Source organism: Cibotium barometz, chromosome 17 (genome assembly GCF_041138505.1).
Source record: "Cibotium barometz isolate CiBa-2024 chromosome 17, ASM4113850v1, whole genome shotgun sequence".
Lineage (NCBI taxonomy): Eukaryota > Viridiplantae > Streptophyta > Polypodiopsida > Cyatheales > Cibotiaceae > Cibotium > Cibotium barometz.
In genome coordinates this window covers 19306971-19333657 of record NC_141062.1, presented here as the reverse complement: position 1 = coordinate 19333657, position 26687 = coordinate 19306971, and positions in this window count along the sequence as shown.

Below are 26687 nucleotides of genomic sequence, written 5' to 3'. Positions count from 1 at the left end.
GAACAGGAGAGCAAGCTAACTCGAGGTGTAGAAAGGAAAGATGGCAAACATAATGAAATGGAAATAAAAGGAAATGAAAGCAAATGAGCTCTTATTGAAGGAACAGGAGAGCAAGCTAACTCTAGGTGTAGAAAGGAAAGATGGCAAACATAATGAAATGGAAATAAAAGGAAATGAAAGCAATTAACAAGTACTTAGATGTAGACCAAGATAGCTTGACTTGATTGATGTGACACACAAGAAAGTACATCACTTTTATAGAGTGAACACACACACTCAAGTACCATATTCTTATGGGATAACTCCCAAAGTGATATGTGGCACTCTCTCACACACAAAGACTCACAAATACACACTCTTTGACTATGATTTTCTCAACGTCCCTCCTCAAAGCAAAGAGTGTGAGACCCAACACGCAAGGAGTAGACCGATCCCCCCTCCACCACAATACTGCAAAGAGCAAGTCCAACTATCCAACACCTCCCGTGTGAAAGTGACTTTTGAGTCAGCTTGCGACCGACAGTGAGAACCATCACTCATCACCCCCCCTACTCTGAACTGGGTGTCAATACATCATATCAAAGAAAAACCAATACACATTTTTGGGGGACAACCCAGGGTAGAGGACCCTTATTGACCATCACACATCACACTATTTATTTCATCCATTTTATACATAATGTAAGGGAAAAGCATCCATACACACATCAAAGAAATGAGAAACAATAATCTTTGTCATCCTCATCGAGGGTGACATGGGCAGTAAGTGCGTGAATGTCGTCAATGGTAGCAGGAATCTCGTCTGGTGGATCAACAGCGGCGCAACAAGATTAGCATGGTGTTGTTCTTGTTGTTTCTCCTTCTTCCTAAAGAAATTGGCTTCAATATGACCTTTCCGCTTACAGTATCTGCATATGATGTTCTTGTTGGCTTTCCATCTGCATTCTGGCGGGGAGATAAGCACCTCTTCAGTGCTTGAGGTCAAGGATGTAGAAGTGGTTTCCTTGTTCCGGCGGTCTTTCTCAATGAGAAGAGAAACCAAGTCATCATATGTAGTAGCAGCCAAGCATAATACTTCAATAGTTTGCTCAAAGCGAGAAATACCTTGCATGCTTTTGATTAGTAGTGCCATCTTTTCCTCATCATCTCGAGAACACTTCAAACTTGATAATTGTTGAACAAGAGAATTAAATTTGGAGAGATGATCGCTTAGCTCTTCATCGTCTTGCATTTTCAGCTCATAAAACTTCAATTTCAAAAAAACTTTGGAATTAGTGACCTTGTTACCACAGATGCTCTCAAATCGATGCCAGATCTCCTTAGTCATGGTGGATGTAAAGTCGACGTGATGATTGAGAGAGTCTGCCAAACAAGCAGAGACCAATGAGGGCAACAGCTTTTGCATTTTACTGCTTCCAAATTTTTCTTTGTGGCTGATCAAGTGCATCAATTGTGTCGTTCTCAACAACATCCCAGACTCCTTCACACATAAGTAGCACCTGCATCTTGGTTTGCCATGTGGGAAAGCCTTCCCCCTTGAACTTATCCATGAACACTGTACTAGAAGATAGCGAAGTCATGACTCAAATCTGAACTGAAAACTTACTGCTTTTGCAATGGAATTCAGCTCAAAAGATTTTATGGTCAGCAACAGTAGTCGGCTGAACAGTCCTGCCACAAAAATGGCCTTCTATCCCACGAATCGCAGCTCCAAATGACCCCAAAAACGTTGCTGAAGGATCAAAAGATCGTGCCCCACAACAAGGATACATGCTGCCCATCCTGCAAACAGCCTGTAGTAATGACAATCTCAGCTTGCTACCTGCATCATGGAACACCTCCAAAGTCGATTATGGCTGCCCATGAAGAAGAACCACGACCCCTCCTAGCTACCTAGCAGCATGTAGAAGTAGAAGAGTCAGGCCAGCACCTTGAAAATATGGGGGAGATGCTGATTTCAAAGTGGGAAAGAGGGATGAAGCAAGGCGACATCAAGAGCAGTCGGTCATTAGAGAGAAAGAGAGAAAGGGAGCATACGGGGGGGCTGGAGGAGAGGAGAAGAGAACCTCATGGGAGTGGGCAACCAAAGGAGGAAGACCAACTTCCATTTGTGGGTCAGCCTTCACCCCCAAGGGTTTCCCATGGAGAAGCATGGCTGTGATACCACATGAAGGAATAGGAGAGCAAGCTAACTCTAGGTGCAGAAAGGAAAGATGACAAACATAATGAAATGGAAATGAAATGGAAATGAAAGCAATGAACAAGTATTTACATGTAGACCAAGATAGCTTGACTTGATTGATGTGACACACAAGAAAGTACATCACTCTTATAGAGTGAACAAGTACCATATGCTTATGGGATAACTCCCAAAGTGACACATGGCATTCTCTCACACAAAGACTCACAAATACACACTCTTTGACTATGATTTCCTCAACACTTACATCTCAAATGAGCTCTTATATCTCTACTAGTCTCTTTTTCTCCTCTCTCAGATGTGGGTAATCCTTGCATTTCCCAACGATTGGCGTTTCATCCCTGACACTCTCCCTATATCTCTCTCTAACCCTCTAACACCCTTGTGGAAATAAGATAGTATCTATCTTTTTTCTATATATATATATATATATAATATCTCTCTTTTCTTTAGTTTTTTTCTCGTAATAGTCTCTCTCTCTCTCTCTCTCTCTCTCAAACTCTCTCAAACTCTCCTATACTCTCTAACTCTCTCTATTTCTCTCGAACTAGCCAACTCTCTCTCTCTCTCTCTCTCTCTCTCTCTCTCTCTCTAACACTCACACTCTCTCTCTAGATTTCTCTCTTTAACACTCTTTACTAATTCCATCGATTTTGCAACCAATGGAGTGGATTAGTATCCCTTAACCTCTAGCTTATTTAACTCCACTAGCAATGGAACCACTCACTTCCCAGTAAAGACACCAATGGAGAGTCGTGGTCTACATAGGGAGTGAAACTCGCGTAGTTCTTGTTGTATTGAGCACGAGGAACTAGCGGTGAGTTCGGCTCTAGGGCACAAAAGCTTCCCTAAAGGAGAGTAAGAAAGGTCAAGTGGTCCAAAGCGAGGTGGGACTCTAATATCCACCCAATTCCTAACACTCAAGAGAGCTATGGAAAGAGCAAGCTATGGAGAAGCTTACCATTCTTTTAGCCTATCATGCTTAGGTCGTCATGCAAGTAAGTACTCTAATGTTATGAGTATATTTTAAGCTCTCTTAGAAATATTATTCTACCCTCTTAGATAACGTGAAAATGCTTGGATTATCCTTACATCATGCCAAATAATGTTAATAGCATGGATGATGCCATTATAAAAATTAATATTTTTTTGTACATTTACATATGATTGGGTCCTCCAATGTTTGTTATGATTGGTTTGTATGGAAGGGTGATTCTTGGGTTGCTTATCCTTGGCAAACATGTATGTAGTGATGGTTAGAATACTTATGGAATCTTTGTTTACCAATTTACTATTAGTTATTTTATAGGTGAAGATAATTTAGAAGATTGAGGAGGATACACATAATTTTATTTGTTGACACACATTTTTGTAAACAAGCTTTGTATATACATGTGCTAACTTGTGCACATTTTGATTTATGTTGAAAGCTTAAATTTATAACCTTAGACTTGAACTTTAATACTTTTCTAAAGTGTGATATTCTTTAACCCTAGCCTCAATTTATTGACACTCTATTTTGAGCTTAAGAGAGTGCCGTGCAAGTAAAAGTATCTTTTTGTATTTTTGGAGGCTATGGGCTACTTTGCAATGAAGAAAAATATGTAAATACTCATGTGTGGGGAGAGACCACACACAGGAGGGGAAAATTGCACCCAATGTTGAGACGTTTTCATGAGCTAAGTATTTTACATGTAACTTGTGGTTTTTGATGAGTTGATTAGGTTGAATAACATATTTTCTTACAAGTCGCTATTTTCTCTATTTTCCTAGAAGTGGATCCGTGTCAGTGGTATCAAAGCCATGGATCTAGGAAGATGTAGGCAAGATTTAAAAACTTGAAAGCATAAATCAAAGGTTTCAAGAATTGCAGGCTTTTATCTAAAGGGGGCAAAGACCATAAGGTAAAGGAAATGGTAAACCACTCTGCATAACCATAAAACCATCCTTTTTCTTGAAAAGTGATTTTCAGATTTTCTAAACCTCTTGTTGATCTGTCTGCAGCACAACTAAAATCAGCATACTGGCTCCACTTTCAGTTTGCTAAACCACTACCTATGGGACACAATTCCATAATGGATAGTGGATACTTGCCCATAAATCAATTTGGAGAAAAAAGTGATTGGCTGCAAATTTCTTGATTAAAGATTTAATTAAGTGGAAGCGCTAGTATATTCTTTCTCCTTTCTGATAGTCGCATGCAGACCGCGGGTTTTGCACTCGTGAAGAAACCTTTCAAAAAAAAGTTTCTTTAAAGCTTATCAAATTATAAGCTTTAAAGCTTATCAAATTATAAGCTTTTAAATGCTTATAACATTGAAAAGCTTAAGTCACTTCTTATAAGCTAAAAAACTTCATTAGGGAAAATTTGGTCTCAAATTGGGCTCTTTAAGGATTTGTACACATTCTCTCGCTACAAAATGGATGCATGGTGAAATTTTTACAAATCAACTCAAAAGTGAGCGGACTTTGGATATTTGAAATCTACTCTTAGAGAAATATACATTGGGGGAAATTTTGACTCAAATTGGGCTCTTTAAGAATTTGTACACATTCTCTCTTTACAAAAATGGGCTCATTGTGAAATTTTTGCAAATCAACTCAGAAGTGAGCGGAGTTTGGACATTTGGAATCTACTCTTTGAGACCTTTCTAATGATATGTAGCATGATGGGCAACGTCCACCAAATTTGGGGACTTCTTGGATATGCTAAATTTGGTGATGACGTTGCCCATCATGCTACATATCATTAGAAAGGTCTGAAAGAGTAGATTCCAAATGTCCCCAAATTTGGTGATGACGTTGCCCATCATGCTACATATCATTAGAAAGGTCTCAAAGAGAAGATTCCAAATGTCCAAACTCTGCTCACTTCTGAGTTGATTTGCAAAACTTTCACAATGAGCCCATTTTCGTAAAGAGAGAATGTGTACAAATTCTTAAAGAGCCCAATTTGAGTCCAAATTTTCCCCAATGTATATTTCTTTAAGCTCCAAAACTCTTCTTAGTCTACGATAGGGACATTCTCGCTTGTTGCTGAATATTTGTAGGAAGAATTATAGAAAAATTTTATATTTTCCCTTTGAAAAATTAGAAGACTTCTTACCAGTAAAAAATTAGAAGACTTCTTACAAGTAAAAAATTTGGGCATTACCAAATTAGGAGATTAAAAACAAAAAAAAATTGGAGATGCTTCTTCAATGCCAGTTTCCTCATCACATCAAGCCTTGGGTAGGATTTTTAAATACTCAACAGATTCGAAGTGACTTTAAAAATCTTGCCAAAGTCGACCAAAACTCAACTCTTAGTTATGCATGGAATTCATTTGGAATTGGAGTAAAGGATGGTGCTAAGATCAACCTTTTGACAAATTTTTAACCCAAATTCAACACAATTCAAGAGCAAAGTTTTTTGTTTTTATTAATTTATCCACATCATAAATTGTATTTTCTTTATTTATTTATTTGCAATGGCCAATTTACCTGCACAACCCACTATGCAAGAGTAATTTTGTGCACTTCAAGAGCAAATTGCAAGTGAGTGTGAAGTCTGATGCAAGTTAGAGCGACATATGAACCGTTCTAAGCACAAGCCTGACTCTTTCGTCTCTGACAAGGAGGAAAGTGATCATGTTAGCCGCACTATCAAAGCAACTTTCCATGCCCAAAGTTCCTTGAAAGACTCATGGATTAGCTCAAAGGCATTCACTTTCTAGAACTATGATGGCAAGAAAGACACACGAGTACACATTGCATGGCTTAGTCAACTGGATGACTATTTTTCAAGCAAAAAAATTCTCAAAAAGAGCAAGACTAAATGTGCTTAGAACCATTTGATTGGAAGTGCTACTTTGTGATGGCATGTGATCAAGCACGGTAAACATCGACCTATGGCTTGGAAGAAGTTCCAAAAACTTTTTTAAAAACATTTTCTTCCTTCTCAATAAAGCTCATCAATGATGGGATACTTTACACCAAGTTGAGAAAGAGAATGTCTAAGCTTACATCAAAAAATTCTGGAACATTCTATTGCGTGTTCAAGTGATCAAATTAATATGGATTAGTTGGGAAGTTGAATGGAAGAAGGGACCGGCTTTGATGGTTTTACTATACATGGGAAGTTATTTTTTAATCAATTTGGAAAATGAAATTTTGTCCAAAAGTTAGGGTTTTAAATGGCTCATCATTTATCAAGGGCAAGTAAAGGCAAGATTTTAGAACCAAGATGATCTACCATGTGTAATTTGTAAGTGCAAAGATGAGAAAATTAGACACCTTTTTTATAATTGCAAGGGAATTCAAAGCATTAGGCTCAAAACATATAGATACTATGAAGGAGAATAAAAATTTAAACGTTCAATGCTTGATTTCATTATTTGGACAAGTGAGGATATGAGAAAGCCATGAATAGTTGGTTGTTAATGAAAAGGATTCCAAAGATGACACAATTGGACACTTTTTTAGAATTGAAATGGAATCCAAGGCATTAAGCTCAAAACATAAAGAGTGTGAATGAACCATTCGGAAGTTTAGAAATAGTATTGTGTTTGATAGAGAGGAGAAAACTCTAGAAACTCTTGCAAACGAAGAGCCAAGAAAGGTTAGCTTGCTAATAGCAATGAATTTTTTAAGGGAAATTCCCAAGAAGAAAATGGCCAACTTTAACCATTAATAACTTGGAGGTCTTTGCCATCTTCACCAATTATGTCACTTGCCTTCAACACACTACATGGGCTTTTTTGGAAGAGAAAATACAAGATGCTTTAGCTTTGAAGATTTAGATATGGCGATTGCAATTAAAGAGTTATGAGCAAAAGAATGAAGAAATTTGGCAATGTAAAACAGTGTGAAGGTGGTGGAGGACTTAAATTCAATGTGTAAGGATCCTGTGTTATCATGAGGTATGTTCTTTAAAAATAGATCATGTGTTATCATGAGGTATGTTCTTGAAAAATAAATCTTGTTTGAATTTGAAAGTACACTACTCACACACACTAGATGCCAAGCCAAAAAAAACAAAAACAAAACCGTGTGATACGATTGCTTGTATTTAATTCCCACGACCAGTGACCATCTTGGAGCAAGAGAAATGATAGGAAATACCAAACGTTTGGAAGATGCATTAGCAACAACCCATTTTTTTCAAGACAAAAAGATTCCCCTAGTCCTTCTCGAGGTGCCATGGAGCTAAAACCAAATGTTGATGAAAATTGAGCTTTTTCTAGCCACAAGAGGCCCTTTACAGTTCTTATAATTACATTTCTACTTTTTTTTAACCATAGGGAGCACCTCATTTCTAGCTAAGTTTCAATAAATTAATTTATCTTCAAATCATATATATATATATATATATATATATATATATATATAATGTAAAGAATTAACGTAAATGTTCAAATAAACTTCTGAGTGTTATTAAATACACAAGTCCTTTTTTCAACAATCAGAATTTCAAATTCAAAGAATCTTGGTAAATGTGATTATATTTTATAAAACAAATAAGAACAAACTCAATGAAAAGTGTGCTTTATGTTGTTTTGAATATATATATATATATATATATATATATGGGAGGAATTAGAGGGCACGAGAGAATTTTCTGTTTCTATTTTTTGAGTCTATCAAACAAAACAAAATACCAAAGTGGCCATTGACATAAAATATCAACCATCAAACATAGAAAGTTAACAAGAAAGGGCCTATTCTAGGATTTCTCTTCCTTGGTTCAGGCTAAATGGTCTTAAAAACCATCATTTTCATCCATACTCCACCCCCACTATACTAAGGATAAGGAGTGGAAAACTCTGTGTGTGCCTTTAGTTCGCATTTGATGAAGATTTCCATTCTATCCCAAAGTCTATAATACCAACTAAAAGTTCACAAGGCAACAATAGAGTGCTTTCCCTTGAAGTCTCCTCTCCACCATAAGGACTCTCATAGTAGCTAGATGATCTATAATGCTATGTTTTGGTTGGAGACCAGTTGAAGAGAATCCACAGCTCTTCCATTGGCTAATTTTGTGACACCTAGTCTCATATCCCCAAGCATGATCATACACAAGTATAGGGTATCCATCATGCATCATAGGAGGAGCATCACTATGTGTTTACCATGTACAAGTACATTTCCCTCTGTGAAAGTCCCCGTGATATCATGTATATGCCCTTCAAATTGTTTCCACATCTTCTTAAGTTACCCTGTTGTTCATCTTGTCTCATTGACCTGCTCTCCGGGCAAAGCAGCTTGTGCTCGTGTACAAGGGTCTATCCAAAATCAAGAGATCGAAGATAGCCCCCTCTCTCACTAACTAGTGCATAGGCCACCACGCTTTTCCCTCTTGCTATTGTTTGGCATGTGAAATGTGACATGTCGTGTGTTGGGGCATAATTCCAATATGACTGTACAGTTTCTACACATCACTCGGGTGAGTGTTCTCCCACAAGCTGTTGTCTCCATAGCAGACATGCCTTGAGCCCAAGGGGAGTCTAAGATGTTATCCTCCTTTCCAAGAGGCATTAAGTCCAAAAGACCCAATTGAGTAAATCCCATTCTAGCATTCAGGTCTCCTACGCTCTTTCCTAAGATTTGTATCCAAGTGCATCTCTTGAGTCTTATGCATATGACACTTGCAGAGTATTGCACCCCGAAACAAGAAGAACTTCGCAAGGCCTATGAGGCATGCTTAGAAGGCTCTAGCTAATTGAGGGAGGACCCTGCCAACCCCTAGGAATACAAGACCTATGGAACCACATAGTAGTCACAACTACAGATTGTCTTTCACCGCCGTGGTGCGCAAAGGCATCGCTCTAGCATATAGAGTTGGGGAAGAAGAGTAGTCATGACTACAGATTGTCTTTTGCCGAGGATTTCCATGGTGCAAAGGTGCCACTCTAACATATACAGTCCGGGAAGTAGACATCATCTTTCAAGCAGAGTTGCGAGCATGATGCATACTGAATCCCTCAAGCACAGGGCTATGTTACACACTCGATTCTCTGTACATAAGGCATTCCTCTGCTCTATCCATTTCTCATCTTTTCATGAACCCCTGCATGGCATCTTCAAGTTGATCAACCTTCATTGCATGTAGGACTGTTGCATGTCCTAATTGTTTGTTTTTTATGGCTAGCATACAAAGCTCTTTGTTCTGTGTTGTGAGGGAAAGCCCCCTGCAATGAAATATATATATAACTACACTGAAAGCAGTCGGAATAAAAGGAACATCTTGTCCATCAAGAGGAGCTGCTAAACTTACCAACCTATTTCTTCTCCTGGTTTGAGTAGTCTTGGGGATCACATGGTAGGCTTGTGCTAGTCTTTTAGGATCCAACATTAGTTTTCTCTGTAAAGAGTTTGGTGTTGGCTTTCAGCAAAGTGTTTATTGTGCCTGTCTTTCTGAAACTTGTGTAGCCTGCCTTTTTGTGAGCAGAGTTTAGGCCGATTCCCAACTCCCCTTGCCTTGGGCTAGAGAGAGACTTTAACCTCACTAGCAATAATGAAATTAGATGCCCTTAATCACCAATTCTTTACACCTATGGTTTCCTACATTCATATCATGGTGCAAACACATAATCTTTACAAACTTATATATGCTTCAACCTCAGAAGTTCGCATTCATGCACAAAAAAGAGATGCACCCATAAGAAACAATGGTTGATGATGCATGTAGAGCTCTTGTACCTATGTGCTAGGGTTTTAAAATTAGAGAAAGAAGATAACAACGAATTGAACACACAGCACACACAATAGCCCTAGAACTACTTATTTCTAATACATACAAGAACAAGGTGTCACAACTATATTTTAAGTAAACGAGATGACGGTGATGACTGTAGACCATAGTTCGCAGCCCAATGCTCTATTGAAGTTTCCCCATGATTAGCCCTTGAACCAGAGAGCCACAAGGTGTTACAACTGTATTTTAAGTACACGAGATGACTATGACTGTAGACCACAATTCGTAGCCCAATGCTCTGCTGAAGTTTCCCCTTGAGCAGCACTTGCACCAGGTGCCATCCTATATTAATGATGTCAGCCTGTTTTGAGGATAGCTCAGGACCTGCTCCTACTAGCCAACTGCACCATCAAATGACTGACTACCACATGGCACATGTGCTTGCCATTATGCTGCCGACTGGCTCCTGTCGACTCCTACAGGCCAGCTACCTGAGGTGTCACATTCTCCCCCACCTACATTGCAGTTGTCCTCAATTGCTCACTACCCACATAAAATGCCCTCTCATACACGGAAACGATCCAAGCAAAGCTCATCCATAATACCCAAGATCCTGAACATTGTGAAACCACTTTGTGTATGTGATTCACTCACAGTCGGGTGTGAGCACTAATTAAGAACCATCTTGTAAATAATTAACACTTAAAGCATTTACGAAATAGAAACACCACAAGGTCTCCAAATGTCCAAACTCCACTCACTTCTGAGTTGATTTGTAAATATTTTACCATGAGCCCATCTTTGTAGAGAGAGAATGTATACAAATTCTTAAATGTCCAAACTCCACTCACTTCTGAGTTGATTTGTAAAATTTTCACACCCACGAGTCCATTTTTGTAGAGAGAGAATGTGTACAAATTCTTAAAGAAACCAATTTGAGTCCAAATTTCCCCCAATGTATATTTCTTGAAGCTCCAAAACTCTTCTTAGTCTACAAAAAAGAAGAAGAAGAGTTGGAGCTCTACAAAAGGGGCATTCCAGCTTGCTAAATTTTTGTAGGAAAAATTATAGAAATAGTTTATATTTTCCCATCGCAAAATTGGAAGACTTCTTACATGTATAAAATTTGGGCATTACCAAATGAGATCAAAAACAAAAAAAAAATTGGAGATGCTTCTTCAACGCCAGTTTCCTCATCACATCAAGCCTTGGGTAGGATTTTTGGATACTCAACAGATTCGAAGTAACTTTAAAAATCTTGCCAAAGTCCACCAAAACTCAAGACTCTTAGTTATGCACGAAATTCATTCAGAATTGGAGTAGAGGATGGTGCTAAGATCAACCTTTTGACAAATTTTAAACTCGAATTCAACACGGTTCAAGAGAAAAGTTTTTCATTTTTATTTATTTATCCGCATCATAAATTGCATTTTCTTTATTTATTTATTTGCAATGGCCAATTTACCTACACAACCCACTATGGAAGAGTAATTTTTTGCACTTCAAGAGCAAATTGCAAGTGAGCGTGAAGTTCGATGCAAGTTAAAGCAACATATGAAGCGTTCTAAGCACAAGCCTGACTCTTTCGATTCTAACAAGGAAGAAAGTGTTCATGTTAGGCGCACTATCAAAGCTACTTTGCATGCCCAAAGTTCTTGGAAAAGACTCATGGATTAGCTCAAAGGCATTCACTTTCTAGAACTATGATGGTGGCAAGAAAGACACACGAGTACTCATTGCATGGCTAAATCAAATGGATGGCTATTTTTCAGCGAAAAAAATCTAAAAAAAGGACAAGATTAGATGTGCTTATAACCATTTGACTGAAAGTGCTGCTTTGTGATGGAATGTGATCAAGCATGGTAAACATCAACCTATGGCTTGGAAGGAGTTCCAGAAACTTTTAAAAACACATTTTCTTCCTTCTCAATACAAGGCTAAAGCTCGTCAATGATGGGATACTTCAAGGTTGAGAAAGAAAATGTCTAAGCTTATATCAACAAATTCTGGGAAATTCTTTTGCGGGTTCCAAGTGATCAAATTTATAGGGTTTGGTTGGGAAGTTGAATGGAAGAAGGTGCCTTTGATGGTTTTACTATACATGGAAAGTTATTTTTTAATCAATTTGGAAAATAAAATTTCATCCAAAAGTTAGGGTTTTAAGTGGCTTATCATTTATCAAGGGCAAGTAAAGGCAAGATTTTAGAACCAAGATGGTTTACCATGTGTAATTTGTAAGTGCAAAGATGAGACAATTAGACACCTTTCTTGGAATTGCAAGGGAATTCAAAGCATTAGGCTCAAAACATATAGAATTCCTACAAGAGATGCACTCCACCCATGGCATGTCATTTGGGAGAGTTCAAGACCTATGATAAGATACGGAACAGATTCTTTTGGAAAGAGCTTTGGAAGGATGTGCACGAATATGTGCAAAAGTGTTTGAGTGTTTATCTTGCCAACAAAACAAGGATCCCAGCCAATTGCAGGGAGGATTGTTGTAGCCATTGCCTGTTCCTTCGGAAGGAAAGCGGACGTCCGCACATAGCCATGGATTTCATGACTAGGCTGCCCACTACTAAGCAAGGGTGGATTTGGTTTCTTTGGTGGTCATTTATGTGAGAGCTCTTTTGGTCTGTTGTTGTTTTTTTCATTCATCTTCTCAACTCCCAGTCTCATGGTTTGTTGCGTGTTGCACGGTCTTCTTAAAATACACAGAGAACCAAGTTGTGTGGAGTTAAAGAGTTCTTCTATGGTTTTGGTTCAATTCTATGTTGTTTGGAGATATTTTAAAGACAAGGCTGTAAGTGAGGAATTGAATCTGGTTGAGTCTGTGTTGTGTTAGTTAATTTGTGTAGGGGTCAACTATAGCTGTTGTGTTAGTTAACCTGTGTAGGGGTCAACTATAGTAAGGTTTTACATCAAAATACTTAGCAAAGGGTATAGGGATCTTGTTCTTACCTGTTTGAGTTCAAGAGAAGCATTATGGGGCTTAGCTCAAGGGCTTTGGTCTCTCTATGCACAGTTGTCAACTATAGTAAGGTATACATCAAAATACTCAGCAAAGGGTATAGGGATCTTGTTCTTACCTGTTTGAGTTCAAGAGAAGCATTATGGGGCTTAGCTCAAGGTCTTTGGTCTCTCTATGCACAGTTGTCAGCTGTCAGATGGCCTAGTTGCCTTATAGGGTTTCTATGGTAGTAATCTGACTCTAGTGGTCAGGTGAGAGTTTATGTGGGTCTGGGTTATGGTTTTGTTTAAGTTTTTTGAGGCTCTTGTGGTGTTAGCTGATGCAAAGGAGAGAGGATATGTGTCAACCTAGTCAGTTTGGTTAGTTGGGTGAAAACAGTCCATTTAGAGGCAACTATGGGCTTGCAGTGGTACGCAAAGGGCCTGTAAGGTGATATGTTGTTAAGTTTAGAGACATCTGAGGGTTTGTGGCTATCAAAGGACATTTGGTAAAGTTTCAAAATTATTATAGACTTCTAAGGCAAAACGTTCTGTGTGCAGAACTCTACAGGAGAAGGATGAAGGAAAGGTTAAAAGAGGGTCGGAAGAAAAATCAAGAAGGTTGAGGGGGTGTAGCCACAAGGTTTATGGACGTTGGAGGAAGGTAGAGGGCATTGGAGAATCAATTCCTCGGGGGGGTCACTCGTATAAATATGTAAGTATCACGTGGGTTCAACAGAAGGACAATTTAAATATTTAAAACTTACAGAAATATATTTACAGAGGGGATTTATTTATTGTACTTCAAAAAAAATTTACAGATTTGAATAGGAAAGGATACATTATATTCACTAAAAAATTCACAGATAAGGGACTTTTTAAATAGGCCTTGAACGCACGTGATATAGAGGATTTACATATAGTGACCCCCCCGAGATCAATTCTAGACTAGGATAACCCATCACAATTTGGAAGTAGGTAACAGTGAGTATCTGACTTGTCTATGGTAATCAAGAGAGGTTATTATCGGATGAGGATAGTTGCTTAGTTCTGAGAGGTTTTAAGACAAGGTTGTGAGACTAGCTAACAGTGGAGGACACTTTGGGACTATGGAAAGCAAGAGGACTTCGGAGGAAGGTTTCCACGAGTTCTGTGATAGTTGGAAGTTGTTCTGATCATGTGGGAGTTAGGTGAAGACAAGAGAGGCTCTTAGTTTTGAAAGATCCGAGGTATTGAAAGGGGAAGCTAACCTTAGAGTACATTCTAATAGGCAGTTGGATAGACTAGGGAGGTTGGGAGGGTATTGAAGTATCCGATTGGGGTAGCTGAGGACCGGGGATGTTAGTGTGCTAGTGCCTTCCAGTGTTGTTTCTGTTGGGCTGTGGTAGCTGAGGACCGGGGTGTTAGTGTGCTAGTGCCTTCCAGTGTTGTTTCTGTTGGGCTGTGGTGCTTGTAATACTCTCCTCTCACAATGGTGTGCTTTGGATGGAGCTATAGAGGCAGCATCTCGAAGCCAGTTCTGTGATAGTTGGAAGCTATTCTGGTCAGCTGGGAGTTAGCTGAAGATAGGAGAGGCTCTTAGTTGAAATATGTGAGGTATTAGAAGGGGGAGCTAACCTCAGAGGACATTCTAATAGGCAGCTGGATAGAGTAGGGAGGTTGGGAGCTAACATCAGAGGACATTCTAATAGGCGGCTGGATAGAGTAGGGAGGTTGGGATTGTATTGACATGTATCCTAATCAGGTGGCTGAGGACCAGGGGCTGTTAGTTGAGTGTGTTGGTGCCTTCCAGTGTTGTTTCTACTAGGCTATGGTGCTTGTAATACTCTCCTCGCATAGTGGTGTGCTTTGGATGGAGCTATAGAGACAGTATCTCCCGAAGCCATCAGCGTCATTCTTTACGAGTTTTGACCTCTCTTTAGCACTTCGTCATTATCTTCTTCATGTCAATGGCTAGACTCTTTTCTATGCTTCTCCTAGTGATCCTTGGTGGAACTTTTCTTCTCTCACTTTCTTAAAGACCTCTTTTTTGTCTTGGATCATCCAAGGTACAATTCGCACAAAAATGTCTTGTAAAGTGAGCTTTCTTGGGATATATATTGTTAATTGGCTCTTGCTCATCTTCTCGGTCTTGAAGATATGCCATGCACCAAGTATAGAGACCATCCTTTTGGTAAGGGTCCTCCTTGGCTTCATGTACCTTTGACAACCATGTTGGTACTTTCACCTTGTTCTTATTTATATTATTTACTCCTCTCTCACGATCCCAATCATAAACAAGAATCTCCATTTATTCCTTGGTTTGCGATACATAGCAAACCGTTTCGCCTTTTTATGCCATCTTGGACTAGTTTCTTGTAAAAGTGTATCAAGCTCAGTTTTTCCAATGGGCCCCAAGACAAGACACATAATAAGCTGATAGACAACTTATGTATTTAGACAGGTATGAAGAGAGAGAGAGAAAGAGAGAGTCTAGAGCACCTTCACAACACAAAACTTGGAAGAAAGAACAAGAGAATAAGTATGCCAGGTAGCACTCATTTTTTGAAGAAATTTGTGTAGCCCAATGCCCCCCAAAGGATTTTCTTTTTTTTCACTTGCTAGAGCTTTGACACTTACAATAAGCTATCTCATAGAATGAGCATCAAATTACAAGACTTGAAGTGTCCATAGCCACCATCCATAGCCACATATGACTTTCTTTAGATAGACACTTATAGTGAAAAGCTACAACTTCAAAAGAAATTGTTTTATAGTGGGAAAGGAAATTACATTGAGAAGAAGTAATATATGTACAAGCACATTACAAGTGACCCCTTGTATATATACAGAATAGGGGAACATGCCAAAACACGTCCTAAATGACCACCTATCAACCCCAAAAAGAGGAGCATACTGTCACGCAAGAGAAACATAGAGAATCAAGGTCCCAAACATCCACAATAGTATAACTACTACCTTAAGAGGACCCTTCCACTTAGCAAGAAGAGGCACAAGCCTATAGCTAGGCATCTCAAGAACATTATGAGTTAGCCTAGAAAATTATCGTAGATACTGTGTTCGACACTACTACTCCTTTTTATTAATACAAGTGGGTTTTTCTATACATAATGTCTACATAAAATTTGAATAATGTAAGTTTCCATGATATGAGAGAGAGAGAGAGAGAGAGAGAGAGAGGCATTGTAGATAACACTGGATTGCATGCATGTCTAGTTTGCGCTATCAGTAGTGATTAATTTGGGCCAGCTTCCCATGATGTCCCCTGTCCTCTCTAACCACAATGGGTGTGTAGTCCTGTCCTATCCAACCATGATATGAGAGAGAGAGAGAGAGAGCCATTGTGGATAGCACTGCCACTACCCCGGCCAACCACATTAAGGATCCCTAAGGCTTTTCTAATAGTTGTTCCTGTGAGGAAGGACCCTTGCTGCTGTCGGAGCCCTCAATCCCTTGGCATTCACTATTATTGGAACATGACAAAAGTATGGGGGAGGAAATCTCAGATGCAGAGGGGGAACTGCTTAGGAACTCATAGATCGTCCTTCTCTGTAAAAAAAGAGATTTTGGGATATAATAATTTCATCTACACCTCGCCTGCCACCATAGAGTGCAAAATCTGGCAATGCTAGACATATACAAAATAGAGTTGCCTCTACTGAAGGAGTACTTGGAATCCAAGTGGAAACAATGGAATAGGGATGACATAGAATATGAGAGGGTGAGCTACCATAGACTGCTCAAGGAGAACTTTTCCACCAAAAGCACCATGGAAAACTAGCCAACATGGAGGCTCATATGCTAGAGGTCCCTAATATAGAACCAATTATCGTAAGGCAACCAACCTAGTGGATCTAATCTTAGTGGACTTACTTTAAGCAGAAAGCAACAAATCCATTTTTGATCAACTTTCCAAAGCTACCCTTTGTGCCGAGTGAAGCCATCACTGAGAAATGGTGGATGCTAGAAGTATGACCATGTTCATGAGTGAACACAAGGATCACTTGCAAAATCTTCCACACATTGGCTATTTGCCTCGAAGGTTTAAATGAGGTAAAATGTTCTCGGGGGTGGCACATATATCACGAAAGTGAAGTGTAGAAATTAGCCTTCGACTTTGCCATCAGCCTGACTTTAAGTTAGATTTATGGGTATTATGAGCGAGTTCGATATCTCCCATCCCCTCATCAACAAGGATGTTTGAGGAATGCTTTTTACAGACTCCACTATGTCCACCATACTGCACTGGAACCCCTCATAGGAATTTAACCAATTCCATAGAGGTTCTGCCACCTCTCCTTCTAAGCCGAATGGATCCTAGGCCTCCTCCACTGGTAATTCTTGCCATTCCTTTTGCTCTTCCTTGTCACTGGGTCCTTCCTCCCGAATGGGAGTCATGTCATGGAGGGCAGTGCCCCTTGCACTCTCATCATCAGGGCCTTTTTCCAAGGGCAAGGTCATTGTCCCCCCCAAGTTAGGGATATGCAAGTTGTCTCGACCCTAATCATGGATCACCTGGGGTACCCTCAACCAAGGCCTTCCGATGAGCAAGTTTTAGGCCCCTCTCGAGCTGGTGGTAGGTCTAACACCACAAAAGTCATTTCACATACTAATCCCTCAAAACTGATCGAAACTTGCTTGACTAGTCCCACGAGCATTACTTCTCTCCGTTCTACCACTCGGATGGTGAAGGGAGCTCGCTCAGTAATTCGGAGACCCAATATTTTCCTAGTAGCTTCAAGCATGATGTTAAGAACAAAACCACCATCCATAATGGCCACTCTAATTTGAGTTCCTCCCACGGAGACTGTCACCCTTAGGCTTCAGTGATCGGCCACTCCTGGGACAGTGAGGCATATCCTTTCTTGCTGTGCCTCCTGGGTCATCGCCCACTACTACTAGATGTGGCTTCCCCCCTACTCCTGGGTCATTGCCTTTGGCTCCATCCGGGGTTCTAGGACAATCCTCGGTGTAGTGGCCTTGGCTCTCTAGGGCAATGGAGGCATGGGGGCCAGCCCTTGGGTACAGTACATTGAGCTTGCATGTGGTTTCTCCCCCTACAACGGCAGCTTATAAGAGGCCGGGTGGTGGGGTTGTCAGAAGGATGGTGATTGGCGAACCTTTGGTCAGGCTGAGCCCCACGTGTCGTTAACGATGGCCAGAGGTATTGGAGGGGCTGCCACATGGACTACGAGGGGTGGGTTTTGATAGACTTGGGGTGTTTATGGGACCGGCACGGGTCGGAGGTACGACTGATAGGTTGGGAGAGTGCCTGCTTCATATGGGATTTGCATAGGCATGGGGTTCTATGTTAGGGCTGCTCCGGGATGAGGGTTATTGGTGTATGCTACCATGGCTACTTGAGCTCCCGCTGTGCTGAGATGATGTGGTCTGGTGGGGGGTGATGGAGGGTTTTGTACAAAAGTAGCCATGGTGGAGGGAAGGGTGCGTGGGGCAGCTAAGAAGGAGGGACTAGTGGTGACAGGGTTAATATAAACTTGTTATTGGTGGGTAGCTACTCCAGTTGAATGAGGGTTCAAGAAGGGTCTTGGGTTTGGTTGGTGGTTAGGGGCCTAGGAAGAAGTTGAAGCACTTCTGGTTGGGGTCACCATGTAGTCTTCATAGCGAAGGGATTAAGTGGGGTGGCACCCTGCTTAAGTAGTTGTTGCATAAGGTGAAGTCCCTTGAGGTAGTAACACTCCTTGTCCTCACCATGTAGTCTTCATAGCGAAGGGATTAAGTGGGGTGGCACCCTGCTTAAGTAGTTGTTGCATAAGGTGAAGTCCCTTGAGGTAGTAACACTCCTTGTCCTCATGACCCGCCTTTGAGAAAAATGAGAAATATTTCTTGGTGGGACAATCATTTCGAAGATGGCCTTACAAACTACATACCAGGCACCATGGACTCACCTTGGGATCTTTGACCTTGAGCTTCTTCCTGAGCGCTGCCACTACCGCATCCTCTTGTTGTGACCTTTTTAAATCTTCAAGCTCCTTCTTGAGCTTGACTGGCTCATCCATGGAAGCAAATGTACAAGCTACCGTCAGGGCTAGAGGAACAGTTGGAGGAGCTGAAGACATGATGGGGATAAGTGGGGACCAAGAGATAATGCACTCCTCCATGAGTCGAGCATTCTCCACTTGTGTAGCTCTGTCTTGGAAGTCTTGCAAGATACCTTGGGGTGGAAAGGTCTCTCTCATCTTCATCGTCATTTGAGTAGGGAGTGCTCGAAGCACCCACTATTAGAGCATGTAGTCTTCAGGATCTTGGGGTAGCCGAGCGACCAAAACTTTAGCTCTTGTGACAAGTTGGGCCACTGACTCCCCCGCCTTCATGGAGAGTTGGTTGAGCTCTTGAGTGATGAGATCGAAGTAGTTCCCTGGCCGAAAGATAGCCAAGAACTATAACTTGAGGGTGGCCCAATCCGAGAAGTGCTTGATGAGAAATTGATTGTGCCACCGGTCGACACTTTCTTCCAACGTTGTCGGGAACAAGACCAAGCGTGCATCATCTTGGTTGAGACCTCTTGAGTCACACATAGTGAGGAACCGCTACACATGGTATTCCGTGTCTTTAGTGATGATACCTTTGAAGGTTGGTAGTTTAACTTGCACACGGTTAAGGATAGTAGCCAATGGCTCTGGTCCTGGAGCATCCATAGGGTTAGAAGAAGAAGATGCTGAGGGAAGAGTAAGGAAACGGGGAAGAACCCTACAACGACTAGTTCAAAGAGGAGAATCAAGGGGTGAATCACCTCCAAAAGCTCTAGTTTTTGGGGTCATACAAACCACTCCTCTCTCACCATGAACAAAAATCACCAAAAAAGAAAAATAAAAAATTTTAATACTATCCTTGACCTCTAGGAGAGTCCCATTGTGATCGCCAAATTTTATCTTAGTTGTGGATGCCTCTAACTTTCTTGGCTAGGGAACTCAAGGACTACCGACACAAACACTAGGGTTGGGGAAAAGGGAGCGTGGATCCTCTCAAGGAAGTATACCCGCCAAGGATGAGTCAACCTCACTCGCTAGGCATGCAAGACCTATGCTCTACACTGTCTACCGTGCTCTCCAACCACCACCTAGCGCTGCAGTATCCCTAGAGGCCTCTCACTCACACCACACCCACCACCGACCACTGACCACTCACACAGAGAGATAGACAAAACACCAACAGAGCGCAACAGCGTAACAACTGTAAACAATAATGATACAAGAGAGACTGTGCTCGACACAGAGAATGTGCTCTCCACCAAATGTGCTAGAGTGAATGTGATACAAGAAGGAGTCTCCTGCTGCCAGAATGTGGTACAATGAATGTCCTACAAGAGAGAGTCTATCTAAGAGACAGTGTGTATGTGTCTCCCCTCCTGCCGAGAGAGTACTCCGCTTATCCCCTCCTTGGGTGTCCTCCTCCTCGGGTGTCCTCCTCCTCGAAGCCCCAACCCTCATCATGTATTATAGAGGGAAGATCTTCCATTGGGAAAAGGAATATGGTGCTCAAGAGGATCTCGCCATCCCTCGGGGAAGGGAGAGGGGTGTTGCATCCATGAGTGCCATCGGAGTGGTCGAAGCGGTCATGGGCACCAGCGGTGACAGGTGATCGAAGATTTCAAAGGGAACCGGCGGTGATGAAGGTTGGCACTGTCGGAGGGCACCGGTGGTGGTCGGAGGGCACTGGCAATCAGAGTTGTCAGAGATGCCAGAGGTGATGGTGGGAAGCTCTTAGTGGAGTATGGAGGACCTGGCTTCTCGTCCATAATAGAAAACTTATTGAATCTTTTTGTCCCTTCTCATTGAAGCTTAACCCTAACTCTAGATTCTACATAGAAACCCTAATAAAGAGCTTTGATGGAGAGCTCTTTATTAGGGTTTCTATGTAGAATCTAGGGTTAAGGCTAAGATTCAATGAGAAGGTAAAAAGAAGAAAAGAAAAACATAATGAGAGGAAAGAGAAGGGAATTATTCACAAGAAAGATTTCATGGTAAGCTTGTTTCCATAGGAGATGAAGAAAAAGAGAAGACACACGTTGCTTGAGCTTGAGGAGGATAAGTTAGGAGAGGTAGAAGTGATAGATTAGATATAAACCTACAAAAAATGCAAAGTACCAAGTTTACGACATTCAAAAGATAAAAACAACACAACGACAAAAGAAGCGGGATTACTTTTTGCAAGCCATGCTGCTGAACAACGTTTTGTTTTTTACAGTGTAGCAATGTTTCTCGCTGCTAGGAACACTGCTCAACATTTTAGCAGCGTTTTTTTGATGCTCAGCAATGTTAATAACCCTGACATTTTCCTTTCAAAGACGCTGCAAAAATGCTGCTAAAAACGCTAATGTGACCCCGATGTGTTGTATAGTGAAAGGAAGAGGACGAAATAGGAGTGGAAGTGGGATCAAGAGAAGGTTTCTTGCAATCACGTTGATAGGATTTTTTGTGGCCAAAGGGACATGCTCAATGGAGATTCTCACCCAAACCCCAAGAGAAGAAAATAATAAATTGGGAATGGTTAGGGACCTTAGGAAACATAGGATTCTTTCATGAATAGCTGTGCATTTGTAACTAGTTGTAATAAGCTACTGTGAGGAATAGCCGACAGGATTAGGTAGAGTAGGTGAGGGTATGCCTTGGGGGGGTTCACCTCTAAGAAATTTTATGTATCACGTGTATTCAATGGGGTATTTAAAAAACCCCTTACACTTACATACTTTTATCAATAAAATGACCCTTTTTTCTTCATAAACTTTCAAAATTGGTTTAAAAAATCCCTCCTATAAATGTAATTCTATAACTTTTTTGAATTAATATACTCCTTCTAGATGAACTTACGTGCTACATTTACATATTTTTAGATGAACCTCCCAAGGAAAATGCATGGAGATAGAGCATAAGCGAGTTTTTTTGGATTGAGAGAGAAGTTTTTTTTTGGATTGAGAGAGAAGTCTAGAGAGGATTGTGGAAGCTTTTGTGTGTTGAAGAAGAGATTGCTGAGAGAGCTAGTGTTTGGTTGTGAAGTTTATTGTGAAGCTGGCTAGCTATCTGTGGGCTTGTTCTATGTAGAAGGTGATAGGAGATTGTTGAGAAGACTTAGATGTGTCCAAAGCAGGGGGATTGCAGGAGTGGTTGAGGGTTCTGTGTGGGAGATTGTATCCCAAAACCTCACAATGCATCCTTGTTGGAACTTGGACCAGATTAAGAATTCCTCACAAGCATTTCCCAATTGTATTTGCCAATTGAAGCCTACAAGCTGTGGCTACAGATTATATAGTTGTTGTTGATCTTGTTGGAGATTGAGAATATATAGTTGGTTTCTTTGGTGGTCTTTGTGTGAGACCTCTTTTGGTCTGTTGTTGTTTTTTTCATTTATGTGCTCAACTCCTAGTCTCAAGGTTTGTTGCGTGTTGCACAGTCACTAAAATACACAAAGAACCAAGTTGTGTGGAGTTAAAGAGTTGTTCTATGGTTTTGGTTCAATTCTATGTTGTTTGGATGGAGATCTTTGAAGGCAAGGCTATAAGTGAAGAATTGACTCTAGTTGAGTTTGTGTTGTGTTGGTTACCCTTTGTAATGGTAGGATCCACCACACCCCGAGTGGGTCACTTTATAAAACCTACATAATTACGATTGAGCCAACATGTATTTCAACTACCCTTATTTGTTAATTTTTACATTTTTTTAGATAATTTTTTATACACCTCTTACATGTATACATGTGATATTTTATTTTTGGCCTTCCTATGTAGGTCTACATATACATATATGATTTGCATTAAACTGCTATTTTATTAATCCCCTCCTACATGCCTATGCAATGTAAGTCCACCTAATAAAAAAATACCCCTCCTTTCCCTAATGTGCTATGTTACATGTACTTTGAATTACCCCCTAGGCACCACACCGCCCTTTAAAAATTTGAATAGCTACCCCTCTAGAAGTGAAAAAAAAAGTCGAAAGAAAGCTCATCCTAGCAAGGGGACTTTTCCCTACCCATGGATGCTCTTCAGAGCAACAAAACACTTCTCCTTAGTAGAAGCTCTTTCTACCCAATTAACCTCCTCCTTGCTAACTATAGAAGGAACAAATCCAAGCAACGTATCTTGATTAATCCATCTCCCATTACATACATCCTCACGATGGCCAATGGTAGAACCAAAGAAAGAAATTAAGCAAATATCTAGCCATTTGATCAGGGTTTGTTAGCAAAACAACAAAGATCCAAAAAAGAGGAAATAGCATCCTCAGATATCTTAATTTTAAGTGAGGAGAAGAAAACTTTAGGGTCAACAACAAAAATGCATTTTGGATAAAATCCTTGCCTTATTAGCTCTTTAACGAATACAGCTTTAGTTAAAACATGCCTTGCATTAGCCCACCCATTGCTAATGGATAAGGGGACATCTCATTATTAATCACAGCTTACTACAAAGCCAAATAGATCTGAGAAGAATCATTCACTTGAGCCTTAACCAACTTGGCATTGGCTTTACAACCTTCCACACAAACTGTTGAATTCCCATGTAAAACAAAAAACCAAGCATCCACGAAGCCCTTTTCCAATTTGAAATTAAGAGAAACAATAGCTTGCACAACAACCAAAGATGGATAAAAAATGTTAGCTCTTCTAGATCCTTAAGGGACAAAAGACCATTAAAAGTAGATGGTCAAAAGAAAGTGATTAGATAAAGTAGCTAGGGAGGTATTAGGATCAAACATTGGATTCCAAGGTAAAGAGTAGACAATGTTACCCATAAATAGCAAAGGGATATGAACCCACACATTAACAACATGATCAGGAGACTTAGAGACAGTGAGAAATCCTTTGGAAATCATATGGATCCTTTGAACAGCATGATACCCTAATATATCTATATTAAGCCAGATTATTAACAGATTTCTATTCAGTACCTGAGCTTGAAAGTCCAATTTAAAGCACAAGAAACATAGGTATTTATTTTAGATACCACATAGGTCGCAGGTATGGTTACACTCATCAAGTCAGGGTGGTCTTCCAAAGGAGGGAGAGTTGCCTTCAGATTATGGAACATGCGCTCTCCCATTGAACACAGGACTCCGCCTCCTCCTCCCTTAAAGTGGCCACAAAGGATCCTTTGTGGGGTGAAAATTATCCCTAGCACTCTCCAGTGGCCTTTTCATAACCTCATCTCAGCAATAGCATGTTTTTAGTCCTCCCACCCCTAGTGTGGGTGTTTGCCATGACAAAGTCCTACCCCACGCCCCTACCCCTTCAAACCAAACCCTATACAACCAAAACCCCCTTCAAAACAAACTCCTATATAGCCAATTACACGGAAGAAGAAAACGAACTGGACATCCTCACTCGCTTGGCTGTACATGTATACACATAACTTGAAGCAATTTGAAAAAACCAATTTTGCTTTTTGTGCTATATGCAAATCTATCTTGCTAGCATTTAGGTCTATATATCCAACATGTGGACTAGCATAACTGAGAGTGTGTGTGTGTGTGTGTGTGTGTGTGTGTGTGTGTGAGAGAGAGAGAGAGAGAGAGAGAGAAAGAGAGAGACACGATAAAACGTGTATATCTTGTTGATTTAATATGTGAGTGTGTGTAAGAGAAAGAGAGAGATATGATAAAACATGTATAGTAGTAGTTGTTGATTTAATATGTAAAAAGAGACTACAAGAAATACAATAATATTTTTTCAATTAAGCTTTGACATAGAAAGACGGAGTGCCTATATAGGCAACTTATTTAAGGACGGAGTGCCTATATAGGCAACTTATTTTTCTTAAGATGGAGGAGAGGCCATGTAGCGCTGTGCAATGATCTGTTCTCTTTTGAAGCTAAGGTGAGCAGTGGGGACTACTTCAACCTGCCATCTGTGTCGTCCGGTTGAAGTAGTCCCCACCTCTCACCTCAGCTTCAAAAGAGAACAGATCATTGTACAGCGCTACATGATCCACCACCGCGTCGTGCAGCAGCAGCAGCTCGCTTTCTAGCGTCTCCTCGTCCAGCTCGATGTGGAGGCCGTATTCCAGCAGGATGAGGCATGACCGAACTAACGAAGCGGACCGGCGTATCACTTTGGCGTACTCGTCGACACCCGGAACGCGGCCAGTGCTCCGGAATCGAGCTTGGATCGTGTTGGCATCAAGGTAGCGTCTGGTGGCCTGCAGGAAGCGAGACTGCATTTTGAGAGGCATGTCTCTGGAGGTGTCATGCAGGGCAGCAAGCCCTTTTGCGATATTGCGAGTTTCCGAGACTGCTCCTACGGTGCTATCGCCTGTGGCCGCAGCTGAGAGGTGAAGATCGAGAGTTTGGCCAGCAAAGCATGCGAGGATGAGGTTGCGGCGTGGTTGCCAGACATGATCAGTGGCACAGCCAGGAATAGAGAGATTGTCATCATCGGTGTCAGAGAGGAAGAAACAGCTCAACAACTTGGTGATCGGAACTAGCCGCTGCGCTGCGCATTGGGCATAGCTGACGCTGCAGAAGAAAGGAAACAAGCAGTCACGAAGGAACTGGGCGGGTTCAGGAAAAGCGGGCGCCGCAGAGGCCAGGATTCAGGGGTCGCACTCCGCTTTGATCATCACCATGGTACTCGGGATGCAGCATGGGCTGGAAAGAGCAGGCAGGGACCAAGTCGTGTGTTTTGCTAGGCTCCATGGAGAATGAATGCTATGGTGTGAGCTGGTGATATTTTGAGAGGCTACAGATGATGATGATGATGTGTAGAGAGGCGAGTAATTATGTGTGTGAGAAGGCTACTGCAGATGATGTTGTGTTTGCCCTTTTTTTTTTCAAAAAAAGGGCTATTGAATTATGAAGAGAGAGGGGCAATTACAGGTGCCACGTGTCCTTGAAGACGCGTGGCCATGCTACATGCGAAAAAGGAAATTACAGTGGGATCCGAGGACGGCCAGCCACTAGGCACACACCGGGCGCGTGGCGGCATGTGCGCCGCGTGGGAGGGGCACTGGGGGTTGGCTGGAGTTCGTCCTTGTGCATGCTCGGCAACGGCCTTGCATGTTGGCTTCCTCCGTCATCTCGCGCAGTTGATCCTTCCTTCCTTCTCTGCTTGCCGCCGGCACCTTCTCTCGCTCAGGCCGCCGGTCTGCTCTGGTTCAGTCGTCGGCTCCCCCATCTGTGAGAGGGAGGCGTTGTTCCTAGTTCCGCTTGGAGGAGCCCCTGAAAGCTCGCCTTCTGAGCTACGACTTGTCTTTCTTACTCTTGAATCTGGGTGGTGGGCTCTCCTGAGGGCCGGAGGCGGGGAGTCTAGTATCTTCCCCTCCCTTTGCGCCCGACTGGAATCGATTCTTTGAAGGGAATCCTTGGAACACTGGCTTTGCCTCTTGATTCACTGTAGGTCTTCCTCTCTTGATTCCTTATATTGTGTTTCGTTCTGATCCTTTCCTTTTTTGCAGGTACAGAGGGGGTGCTGAGGCCGGCTCCGGTCCCTTGATGCATTGTGGTTCTGTTTTCGAAGACTCTGGTACATCAGTATCATGAGAATGTGCTCGTGCCTGCTATATCATGTGAGATTGACTCTCCATGATTCATGGTACCCAGAACGCCGATGGCTCCTGACTGTCGACAGGTCACTTTGCCTTAGCTACCTTTGACTTCTCTTGTTTGATTTCTGACTGCATGTCTGGCGTTGTACTCTTCTCCTATACGGGGAGGGTTAGGTCGGCTCACGACTCCTTCTCAAGCCTAGAATTTGAAGGGCCCCCCCTTTTTTTTAAGGGCTTTTCTTTAACTTGAAGAGATTGGAAGGGCATATATTTAAATTTCTCAAAACTCTTCGTTTCTTTTGAAGGGTAATTTTGTTTTCATCCTTCTTGTGAAGGTTTTGACCCTCCATGGAAGGGTAGTGCAAC